The sequence below is a fragment of the Acinonyx jubatus genome, chromosome D1 (genome assembly GCF_027475565.1).
Source record: "Acinonyx jubatus isolate Ajub_Pintada_27869175 chromosome D1, VMU_Ajub_asm_v1.0, whole genome shotgun sequence".
Lineage (NCBI taxonomy): Eukaryota > Metazoa > Chordata > Mammalia > Carnivora > Felidae > Acinonyx > Acinonyx jubatus.
The window spans coordinates 12,255,476-12,262,316 of record NC_069390.1 but is presented as its reverse complement, the minus strand read 5'-3'; the positions used below and the strand labels follow the sequence as shown (position 1 = coordinate 12,262,316).

Genomic DNA, 6,841 nt, shown 5'->3' with positions numbered 1-6,841 from the left:
GGAAAAAATGTGAACAGGTGAATAAATCACATATAATTAAGGTTCATGACAAAAGTGCTTTAAACACTTTAAGGTCTTCCTGGCTATTCGCATCCAGATATTACACAACTGGATTATCCTCTTTTTTATCTTCTTTTTAAGTGAGAGACTTTTGAAGAGGAAAGTATCAGAGCAGTAATTTAAGTGCAATGTGGGCTGTAAACTGCAAGTTAATGCAGGGAGAAGATCTGACAGGAATGAAGGTAGGTCACCGTGGATTCTACAACCCTAGGAGGTGAAGCTTAGAGACAGGTTTGCCTTCTTAACAACCTTCTTGAAAGCATTCTTGACCTCTTTGTTCCTCAGGCTTATACACCGCAGGATTTAGCATGGGAATGACCATAGTATAGAACACAGACACAATTTTGTCCGTGTCCATGGAATGGCTGGAGGTTGGCTGGGAGTACATAAACATGACTGTCCCATAGAAGATGGAGACTGCAGTGAGGTGAGAAGCACAGGTGGATATAGCTTTCAGGTATCCCTCTATTGAGGGCATTTTCAAGATGGTGGTAAATATGAACAGGTAGGAAATCAAAATAACCAAAAGACCAAAAAAGATGTGGAAGCTTGCTACCAAAACAAGAACCAGCTCACTGACATGTCTATCAGAACAAGAGAGAGAGACAACTGCAGGAATATCACAGAAAAAGTGATGGATCACATTGGACTTACAGAAGGAGAGGTGGAATGTGTTTTCAACATCCACAGAAGCATTCAGAAAACCAAAAACATAGGTGCCTATAGCCAAACGAGCACACACACCTGTCGTCATGGTGGTGGTGTAATGGAGGGGTTTGCACACCGCTGCATAGAGGTCATAGGCCATTGAGGCCAAAGGTAACTCTCCACCGTGGCAAAGGCTGCAAAAAAGAACATCTGAGCAGCACATGCATTGTAGGAGATGACCTTGTCTCTTATAAGTAATCCAGCCAGGACCTTGGGAGTGACAGCTGTAGAGTAACCAAAGTCCACCAGAGACAGGTTACTGAGGAAAAAGTACATGGGAGTGTGGAGACGGGAGTCCAAGAGAATCAGCGCCATCATCCCCAGGTTTCCAACCACATTGATGAGGTAGATGAGGGTGAACATGATAAAGAGGGGGGCCAGCAGTTCTGGGTCACTGGTTAGTCCCCAAGATGAATTCAGTCACTTCTGTGTTGTTCTTTATGGTGTTCTTTGGGAATCACAAGATGCCCTGTAGTGATAAGAAATAAAGAAACAAAGTTATAAACAAATGAGAGATTGAAGTGAAATTCATTCCATATTGTTTGTGTATACACACACATATGTACATAATATTTCATTATAGCAATAATTTTTACTCACAGGTTTCTCCAGATTTAAAGTATGGACTAGAGAATAAAAGTTAAGGCACAAATTATCTGTAGAGTTTGACACTGTTAAAACTGAAAGATATCCATGAATTATTTTCCAACTTTTCAATTCTGTGAATTTGTAAACAGTGGTGTAGAAAATGTAATTTCTTGATTATGATGAATCATCTTGAATGAATCTATATATCAATTCAGTTTTTCTCAGCCTAGCAAATGCTTATATCTATGGTCCTTATGTGCCGGAAAAAGCTCTAGACACTTTGTATGAATATTCAGTTATTATTCTCAACAAACCTATGAGATTGATTACTTGTTACCCCCATTTAACGTGTGAAGCACAGAGCTTGAGTAATGTATATTTAAGTTTACAAAATTATTATCGCCAAAGCCAAACTTAGTGCTCGGGTGGAGTGATTCCCAAGTCCACTGGTCTCACCTGAATTTAAATCACATTGAATTTAACTTAATTCATGATCAGTCTTTCTCCCATGTCATAAACTCAGTGTTTGGGGTTTCACAGTGACGTAACCAAGAGATACGTCCATGGTGCATGTGGTATAATCACTGTAGCAGTAGGGGCTCGGACAGCCAGCAGAGGCAGTCTGGGGAGGGCATGGCATTGAGTATAAAGCTTGGGCTCTGGGACCAGGTTCATGTCAGTCTTAGCATTCACCACTGAGGAGTCTTTAGTCCGAACCTAACTCCCTGTTTTCTTCATCTACAAAATGAAAATAGTAACGAGACTTCACTCAAGGTATTATTGTAAGACCACTGTAAGAATTAAATGAGGTAGTATATAATAATATAAAAATCAAAGTGAGCAAAATGAGGAGTATTTAGTAGAACCTGATTAGTGTAAGGGATAGTATTCTTAGTAGGATGGGATGATAGCCTCTCTGTTGGCTTAAGAAAGGTCTGGGGTGACACGCAAGCTCAGCGTGGTTGAGTGTTTGGTCTGCTGGCATCCCTCTTCAATATGCTTTATATCATAGACTCGGTTGGTCTCCTGGGCTCTTCTGTGTCTTCAGTGTTTCTCAGTCTGTCTGTCCTCTGCCTACATGAGTTGCTGTTTCAGCTACTGCATGGGAGCCATTCTTTTGCTTCATTTCTTTCTTAAGATCCATGTTTTAGTTTGTGTTGAAAGTGTCCCCTTTCTTAAACTCATTCTTTCTCTCTTTATTTTTATCCCACAGTTGAATCGCAGGGATCACTGGGTAGAAGTTCCTAGTTTGTTGGTCTTTAGCCTGAAGATCTGTGTTTTGGCCAATTACATGTTTTAAAATTGTTTACTTGAATGTCATCTTGTGTAGGAATCGTATTTTTAATCTTTTCATTTCACTTGGATGCCTTTAGAAGGACATTTGTCCCTTGCTAATCATTGGTTCACTGCTGTCCTCCTTGATTCTTTCAACAGATAGTGAACAAGATAAAATTAACAGCTACTCAATCAGAGCACACCTATCCATCTATTTTTAAAATCTCTTTTAGGAGAGCAGCATGATAATGTTTCACGATGATCAGTAAACTCCCCACGGATGGAAGTCTTGATACATGTGTCTAGCCTCAAACCACTGCTTTAGACGTGCCAATGAGAAAAAATGAAATATGGTCCTTTGTAGCAACGTGGATGGAACTGGAGAGTGTTATGCTCAGTGAAATAAGTCATACAGAGAAAGATACCATATGTTTTCACTCTTATGTGGATCCTGAGAAACTTAACAGAAGACCATGGGGGAGGCGAAGGGGAATAAAAGTTAGAGACAGAGGGAGCCAAACCATAAGAGACTCTTAAAAACTGAGAATATTCTGAGGGTTGATGGGGGGTGGGAGGGAGGGGAGGGTGGGTGATGGGTATTGAGTAGGGCACCTGTTGGGATGAGCACTGGGTGTTGTATGGAAACCAATTTGACAATAAATTTCATATTAAAAAAAGAAATTTATTTCTGTGCTTAAATAATTCATAGTATGTGTAGATGCCCTGTTGGTTTTGCTTGAATTACATTTCTCACTGAAAGTGTATATAGGACATGGAAGCTTACCTTGCTGCTGGGAAAGAAGGAACAGTCCCTGAAGAGTTAGCTTGGAATCAGAAATTCAGCCATGGGATGATGCACACATACTGTGAGAGATAGTCTTTATCAGGTACTAGTCAAATAGTTCCAACATATTTATAAGGTAAATAAAGATGAAGGGAAGAATGCAACATGGAGCCAGGAACCTATGTTGAAGTGCCGAATCCACGATGCAATCTTTGTGTACCTTCTTATCTCTAAAATGAAGCAGAAAATTGCTTCTCCCACATGATTCGAGAAATTTGTCTGTGAAACAGGCTCTATGACATGCCTGTCCGAGGGGTTATCATTCTAAAGTCAATGAATATAATTCTCATCTTGAGGCGTGTTCCCTGGCCATCATTGGAAGTTCATGACAAATCCTCAGGTGAGGATTTGGCGATGGGAGGAAAGTGTATGTACTAATGACTACTAACATTCAGACAAATATATGATGGCCAAAGGGGTTCAGCACATGTCTGCTCCTTTTGAAATGAGATCACATTGAGACATACTGGGAGTTTTAAAAGCTATTTCATGGGGATTAGGAGGGAATTACAGAGACATAAGGTCTCTGGGGATGTCCCTCAGGAGGGCATCTGTAGCTCTTATCTCACTTTTCTAGGAAAGTATCAATTAGCTTTCCTATGGGGACTTGATTGGACATGTTGAGGGTGCACACATGTTTTTATATTACTTGTTTTCTCTTTCTCCCTGCTTTCTAATTTTTAAAAAAAAATTTTAATGTTTTATTTATTTTTGAGAGAGAGAGAGAGACAGAGCATGAGCAGGGGAGGGGCAGAGAGAGAGGGAGACAGAATCAGAAGCAGGCTCCAGGCTCTGAGCTGTCAGCACAGAGCCCAGCGCGGGGCTTGAACACACGAACTGTGAGATCATGACCTGAGCCGAAGTCGGATGCTCAACCGACTGAGCCACCCAGGCGTCCCCCTGCTTTCTAATTAAAGTGTAATCTACAAACAGTAAAATTTATAGTTTTCAGTATTGTAGTTATTGAACAACTGTTCAAACTGGGTCAAATTTATCCAGTCACACCACCACTAACACAAACACAATATAGAAGAGTTCCATCATCTGAACAAAATCTCTGAGCTTCTTTGCCATCAACCCTCTTCCTGCCCTCAAGTGATTACTAAACCATATTCTGTCCATATTGCTTTACTTTTGTAGGAAGGTCATTTAAAGAGAATCTTAGCACATGTAGCCTCTGATTCTGGCTTCTCCCAGTTAGCATGGTGCATTTGAGACCCATCCATATTAGCTATATTAATTTCCTAGAGCTGTCATAAGAAAGTACCACAAACTGGATGTCCTATATAACAGAAGCTTATTATCTCACATTTCTGGAGGCTAGAAATCTAAGATCAAGCTGCTAGTAATGTGGTTCTGTTGGTTGTCTCTGAAAGCTGTAAGGGAGTATCTGTTTCATACTTTTCTCTTAGCTTCTGGGTGGTTTGCTGGCCATCTTTGGCATCCCTTGTCTTCTGCTATCACATCCTGATCTCTTTGTTCATCTTTACATGGTGTTGTCCTTGTGTGTATGTCTCCCCAAGTTTTCCATTTTTATAAAGACACCAGTCATAATGACTTGGAAGCCCATTCTGTTCCAGTAGGACCTTATCTTAATTATTACATCTGTAGTGACCCTATTTTTGAGCAAGATCATCTTCTGAGGTACTAGGAGTTAGGACTTCAACATATAAAATTTAGGAGACACAATTTGACCCATAATATATCAGTAGTAATTTTTTTTTCATTGCTGGTTATATTCCATTATATGGACATTACAGGTTATTTATGTGTTTCCAAGTTGGGGGACACTTGTGTCCCATCTAGTATCTCAGAATTAGGAATAAAGTATATCTAAACATTTGCCTATTTTTTCATGAACTAGATTTTAATTTCATTTGGGTAATTATCTCTGAGTTAGATCGCTGGGTCAGATAGTAAGTATACATTTAATTAAGTAGAAACTACCTAACTGTCTCTTTGAGTGTTGACATGGAGAGAACCTACCCCTTCCCAGACAACCTGTGTTATGAACTTGTACTATCATATGTGGGAAACAAATCTGTAGTACACTGAATAATCACTGCCAAATATGAGATCTTGTCAACCGGAATGTGTTACGCTTTCCATATAGCAAAGACTTTGCAATTATGGTTAACTTAAGGGCATAAACTTGGCAGATTATCATGGGTTCATTTTCGGACACTAAAGGCAATATCCAGTGTCTTTATGAGAGAAAAGCCCAAAAATGGAAGAGTAAGGATTCCAAGGGTCTGTAACTCCACAGAAACGCTAGCTAAACAAAACAAAAACAAAAAATAAGCCAAACTATCAGAAGAAACTTGGTTTCAGATGTATGGAAAATACCAAAGGGTATAGCAACCAAGTAAATGTCAAATCATGAAAATGACTCATCTATAGTGTTTATGGAAACAGGTAGGTGACAAGCAGGTAAGTGACCTCAAGCTACAACAGAGGCATGAGACACCACACACAAAGCATATAGTCAATAATAATAGTTTAGAAAACTCATGAAACAAACAAATACAATCTACGACAAACAAAACAATAAAAGCAAAAACCTGAGTTGGACGAATCTGAATTCCCAAGGTTAGCACACTATATATTCACAATATTCAGTTTTCAACAAAAATTGACATGTGAAGAGAAACAAGAAAGTATATCCCATCCACAGAAGGAAAAAAAAGAAATTAACAGAAACTTCCTGAAGAAGCATGACATTACACTTATTGGACACAGTAAAAATTGTACTGGACACAGATTTTTAAATCAACTGTCTTCAATATAATGAAGGAGCTAAAGGAAATCAGAATAATTATGTCTCAGCTTTAGAGAATATCAATAATGATACAGAAATGATCATAAAAGAACTACATATAAGTTCTGGAGCTGAAAATACAACTGAAATGAAAATTTTACTAGAGAGTTTGATCATTATTTGATTAGGAAGAAAAAAGAATTAGCAAATTTTAAAATATTTCAAATTAGTTAATCAGTGTGAGGAACAGAAAAAAAAGAACAAAGACAAGCCGAACAGAGCTTAAGAGACCTGTGGATCACCATCAAGTGTACCAACATTTGCATAATGACAGTTCCAGAGGGAGAGAAGAAAGAAGAGGCAGAAAGAGTATTTGAAGAAATAAAGGCTAGAATTTCCCCAAATTGGATTTTTAAAATGTATCTTTACATTGAAGTAGCCCATGAAACAGCAAGTAGGATATCACAACCGCATTCTGTGAGGTCAATATTACCTGAATAAGAAAGCCAGATAAAGACATTACAAGAAATGAAAGCTACAGGCCAATATTTCTTATGAATATAGATGCAACAATAACCAACAAAATGTCAGTCAACCAAATCCAGCTA

The 6,841-nt window shown here is 38.7% G+C and overlaps 1 pseudogene; it reads right to left on the bottom strand.

The window, feature by feature from the left end:
• Positions 1 to 267: 267 nt before the first annotated feature.
• On the bottom strand, positions 268 to 2,500 carry LOC106979526 (olfactory receptor 5B2-like; annotated as a pseudogene).
• Between the last annotated feature and the right edge of the window lie 4,341 nt (positions 2,501 to 6,841).